This window comes from Dermacentor andersoni, chromosome 2, assembly GCF_023375885.2.
Source record: "Dermacentor andersoni chromosome 2, qqDerAnde1_hic_scaffold, whole genome shotgun sequence".
In the NCBI taxonomy this organism is placed as follows: Eukaryota; Metazoa; Arthropoda; class Arachnida; order Ixodida; family Ixodidae; genus Dermacentor; species Dermacentor andersoni.
This window is the reverse complement of record NC_092815.1, coordinates 228,569,740-228,575,519: the sequence shown is the minus strand read 5'-3', so window position 1 is coordinate 228,575,519 and position 5,780 is coordinate 228,569,740. Positions and strand designations below refer to the sequence as shown.

At 48.5% G+C, this 5,780-nt stretch overlaps 1 long non-coding RNA gene across 1 annotated transcript; it reads left to right on the top strand.

The window, feature by feature from the left end:
• The first annotated feature begins 855 nt into the window (after positions 1-855).
• On the top strand, positions 856-2,480 carry LOC126539788 (uncharacterized). Its single transcript, XR_007601389.3, has 2 exons — positions 856-971; positions 2,355-2,480. It is a non-coding gene; the product is annotated as an uncharacterized lncRNA (long non-coding RNA).
• Positions 2,481-5,780: the final 3,300 nt, after the last annotated feature.

Here is a 5,780-nt window from a genome sequence, read left to right as displayed (position 1 = left end):
TACGTTTCGTGAGGAGAATTACTCAGGCTGACGCTGGCTGAAGAGCATCACGTACCCTAACGCTTCTGTGTAACTCTAGATATGCAGCTTAAACCGACACCGCACGGACGAAATTCAGTGCACCGGGCCGCTCACACGAACAAATTTACTAAATCTGGGCGACATTTAGTGTTCAGAGTGAGAGAGGGAAGATCTCACTATAAGATGCCGGAAATGTTTGCACAGCATGCCTACGACATGCTTATGACACAACATGATCTGACATCTCTGGCATCTCGTATCTACCAATGCCAGACTTGCCTAATATATATAATTCAATCAGTCAGCTCTTATGTTGCTCGCATGTCGCGTTAGACTTATTACTGTTGGGAGCGGTGCACTGGTTCTTTTTGAAAAAATGGTGGTTGGGGTTCAGCTTGAACCTAGTTAAACAAGCGAAATCTCTGTTGTTAAGCATGGTTAGACACGCTTCTTCTGTGCTTCTTCCCAGTGAGCTGCATCGGCAGGGTGCTCGGACTCCACCCGGCGCCTGCGGCGAAGAGTTGATGCGTTCGCACCGGCGCGTGCTGCGTCCATCGCGAGACAGAGAATAAGCATAGAGAAAGAAAAAGACTAAGAGCGGACACTCCGAGAAATCTGGCCTCAGGAACTACGTCACGGCTACGTAACAAACTAGTGCTCTCACCAAACGCCAGAGGACGCAGGCGCAAAGAAAGGAAATGTTGTAGTGAATTCTGCTCAATCGTTTTACAAAATAATAATTATACGCCCAAATTTCGCGTGTTTCTGATGCATAAAAACAGAATTTATCCAAGACATGTACCGTGCTTTTTGTTCTTCATCCGTACTGCCATCAACACCAATCACCATTCGTCCATCGAGAAACAAATCAACGATTCGTGTACCAGCGGCGCGCCAGCGGGAAGGTTTCGTGAACGTCGGCTGCGGCGGTGTTTTCATGTGTGAGACAGGTGAGTCAAGTTTTCAAGCGAAGCTTGGAGTAACTGACTTGTGAGGGCGATGAGGTTCGCTAAAAAAAACCAGTTTGCGGCTCTATATGAGGCGGCTAGACGCGAACAGTGCGAAAAGCATGCCCCCTCAAGAAACGCGTAGCGAGAGGGCTGTACCATGTACTTTCTTGTTACCCCCGCCGAGAACAGAATAATCTTTGTTGCGTTCCGTGAAAATCATCAAACAACGCGAAGCTGCCATTAACTTGCACCGGTTCACGGCTGTGCTCTGCACTGAGACTCAGCTTGTCAGACGCCATCGAGACGCTGCGTCTCGGTTTGCGAGAGTAAACCGTTCTTGCCCAGCGCTGTTTGCGATAACCACAGTATCGGCGTTCCATTGAAATAGTTCGTGTTGGCGGACTAAAAACGATCTGCTGGACAACGCTTAAGGTCAATATCATGAATTGCACATTTCAGGAAAATTCCGGTTTCGAGAAAATTGAATTCCTAACCCGCGTTTAAATGATCGCGTCACGGTTGACGGTATTTTCATTGGCCCGTTCTAGAGGCTGACGAACGCTGGAAAGAACATAAAAGACGCCGCGCTGATTCAGACCGAAAACGGCGTTCCGGGGACGGGCGCTACCTAAATAAAGAAAGCAGGACGTTAGGCACGCTGTAGCCAAGCTTTGCTTGCTCGTTTCCCTTATAGAGTAAGGTCTCCTGAATATTTTAATGATATTGCTTGCAAACAATTGCATGTGACATAAACAGCGAGCATAGCTTATTGCGTTTGGTACTTCAGCGAGGTGCGTATCTACGGCGCACGGACGGACGCCGGTGTATAGGTTCGTGGGGATTGTTGATACAGAAAAGTAACGGGGAGGAAAAGTCACCAATGACTACTGCATGTACTTATTGCGGCGGCCGTGTTGGGAAGTACTGCGCATTCTTGTAATTTTCGGTTCCTTATCATTTTTTCGTGGCGGAAGACATTGCACAATGTATTGTCGCGTAGGCGTGGCGTGGCGCGCATTTCAACAAAGGCCTCGTATTTGGGCATTTCGAATGTATCTTTATCACGGTTATGTGAACTGCTGTTTTGCCTACCAATGTACTCCTTATACTGAGTACGTACAGGGGTGTCCAAAAGTTCACAGGCCGCGATGCCCTTCATGGGATTACGTAGGATGGCGGCCTGGGAACTTTTGAACACCCCTGTACGGGGTATTAACATTTATCCTTGTAAGTCCGAGTTATATGGGTCAGTGGTCAGGATGTGTCGGTGGTTTTATATTGTGCATCGGTTCGCTATTCATTTAAAGCGGTTTCCTGGTACAGTTATGACGTGTACATATGTTTTTGGTAATTAACGAAGCGTGCACTTATTGACATTTTCAGACCGTGCTGATGCCATGCCGTCCGGCGGTCCAAGCTACGGCAGCCACTGCTGTGTGTCGTGGTGCTTTGACAACGGCAGAACCCAGAAGAAGCCTATCTTGCCTTGGAATAAAAACATTGCGGAAACTGTCTTTTTGATACATATGAGCGCTTGTACCAAAACACAGAAGACAAGCGTGATGGATAAAGCCGTAGTGAATTATGATTACCTCTATCTCCATCTGTTACAACTTAATCGAAATAAAAATTGCGTCACTACCTCAATTCACACCAAGTATTCAACTAGACAAAATAGTGAATCGCAAAATCAAAGCGACAAATAAAAGCGTTGCCATTTGGGTGACGAAAAGTGGTCTGAAATGACAAGCTTCCGCTACAGCCCAACGTCGGTTACGAGGGGTAATCCAAATTTCGCGCCAGCGAAACCGAAACAGGAAGTGCAGGCCAGTTGCTCTCATCAAGCGCCAGGCGCGCTAGGGTCGATTGGGCCGCTGGGGGTGTATGGGAGTGTCCACTCTTATCTTTTTTTTTCTTTCTCTATGGAATAAGCGCCGCCGAAGCAGCTCCCTCACCTAGTCACTTCGTACACAGTGGCGAGGCTCGAGCTACCGCAGCTGCGAAGCCTCTCCGCAGCGGATCACGTGACGTCACACCTTCACACTTGCGCGCCGAAATTCACCTTGGGAGTTCTACCTCCAGGAGCTTTCACTCAAAACAAAAAAAGAAAAAAATTCGCAGTTCTGCCGCAAAGACGAAGCACCGATTGCAATAGCAAATTAGTACATAGCTGTACGAAGTAAGGATAATACTTTCCTCGGCCGTATAAACTTGTAAACATTCGCTTAGTAACCAAATTAGCAATGATAGCAGGCGTAAGCGTGAGGTAAGGAGGAGGTAGAAAGAAACAGACACACGGAGACTGCGCTGTCTTTGTGCGCCTGCTTCCTTCTGCATCCTTGTTCAGTCGCGCTTACAAATTCTATCATGGACTGAAACCAACTATCTTATCAACTTGTTTTAACTAAATTAACCAGCACGATGTCACACACACACAGGTAAAATGAACGCACATCGCTCGATGACAGAGGAAACGGCCTGTGAAAACCCTGGAGTTAGGAATCGCGGTAACAGCCGCGAGCCAATTTACCTCTGTGTATATGTCGCTTTAACGCGTGCGAAACGTCGAAATCACAGCGCATACGAAGCTACCGGTACTGTGCGCACTACGGAAACATCGCAGATCGCTTTGAAGATGAGGCCCGAGTGGGCGCGCACTTTGGCCACGTCGCAGATTACCTTCTAGACCCACGAGCGCCAGCAGCGCATCCCTACGGCGTCCGCCAAATGAGTCTACTACGACGTCCACGATTTGCGGGGCCGACGCCGTAGAAGACGCCGCGGCTGTCTCCACTTTTTATGGAGGGGCGGGTGCGGAGGACATCGAGGCATTGTAACAGCCGCCGGAGAAGAACGCTCCTCGTACCGAGCTTGACCAAAGCCACCCCCTTGCCTCGCGCTCCATGGGAGAGGGCACGCATCCGGGCGTTCCTCATTCGCGTACGCGAGATTGAACCGCGTTCGCTGGCTCACCATCACAAGCTTTCACTCATACAGAACCTCATGGCGACGGCAGAAATGCGCCTGGTGTGTCCACATGATTGCTATCGCAATAAAAAAAAAAAAAAATGCGAAAGTGCGTGTGTAACTTCTTTCAATAGGAAGCCCTTTATTGTGATGCCCCGTTCTTCGTTCGGGTTCTCGATGAACTGGCACTGTTTTTCTGCGTTGTTTCCGATCAACGTGAGATTGATTTTGAGACACAAACCTCGTTCCAGCTGCTCTGAAGGTGGAGGGTGAACGCGATCGTAAATCCTAGGAGCCTGTTGGCTTTCGCCAGTCCCCGCAGGTAGCGCAACAGCAGAACCAAGGCCAGCGGGTCATTGCGGGATCCGCACACGGTGCCCACCAAACGGAGCCACTCGATGTTGACGCCATCCAATCCGAAACGCTGCGTCAGGAGCACGACGTTGCGGGCAAAGCGCGCCAGCCGCCGAGGTTCCTGACCTAGGTAGGAGAAGTGGGCGTCGTCCTGGGGGAACCAGACGCACAGTGTCAGCCACGCTCTCGCAGTTAAGGGACAGGCCTTGCCGTATACATCAGTGCACGTATATACGCGTATATGTCCAAGTTCTTACGCGGGCATGCTTGCGGTGCCCTCACAGATGCACGGAAGTTCGCGATGTAAAAGGGTCTATTAAAACACAGCTGGTAGCGTCAAGCGTAACAGAAAACTCGGGCAGCATAGAGCAGGAACCATTAGATGGCCGAGTGGCACTCTCTGTCGATTCAGCACTGTCGATCCGGCACTGTCGATCCGGCTGGCCATGTGGTTGCATTGCAGGCACCGAAAAGACGATGTGGCCGGCCTTATCCGTGTGCTCCTTTTCTTCTTTAGAATGAGACATCATTTAGTTTCTCCGTTCCACCAGAGCACAAGGCAATGCAATACTCCCTACCTGACGTTATTTCGGAGATTGCAAATACGCGACATGAAGTTAATGGTGGCCTAAATCTGTGCTACCGTGTCCGTCTATCACTGAAGTCAACCGGTGAAGCGGCGAAAATCGAGACACTGACAACTCAAATGATATATCATCTATTGAGACAGCGTTGAAAATTAATGTTGTTGGAACATTGCTGGTGACTTTCGAACAGCGCCAAACGAGGGGATAATAAATACAAAACATGGGTGCAGACAAAGAAGGTCTATTTGAATATTTGAATTGAATGTTTTATGTCTTATGGCGCAAGGGCCAAGTATGGCCAAAGAGCGCCATGTCTGAGGTAATGACTTCGCAGTGTAATCATGAGTTCGATGAAGTTGGTGTGACGTGGTTGTAGAGGGGCCTTAAAAATGGTCGCGCTTAAGTGCGTAAAATCTGTATAATAAGATTATGGCGATGACTAATGACGTGTACTATGAACATTAAGGTGCATTTAAAAAGAATTATACGATGTGTAAAAATATATAAGGTTATAAGATATGCTAGAGCACTACTGCCTCCTTAGAGCCCTTGAAAAACAAGGGCCTGGAGGCATGTGCTATGCAAAACTGTTATCGCAGTGTAGTATATAACGTGTAGTACGACATCATTTAAATAGTTGAGGACTGCCTTGGTGTCAAAAAGCGGTTCCTTACCAAGAAACATGGCCGGGTGTAGAGGGATGTAATAATGGTAGGCAAGCGGAATATGTTTCTTTCTCTCCGTTTCGGCTTCCCGACACTCCAGGAGCACGTGGAGGACGGTAAGTCTCTCACCGTATTTACCACAGGTTGGAGGTCCACTTCCAGTAAGCAGATAATTATGGGTGCGAAATGTTTGTCCTATTCTGAGGCGACAGAATAGGACATCTGTTCACCGAGAT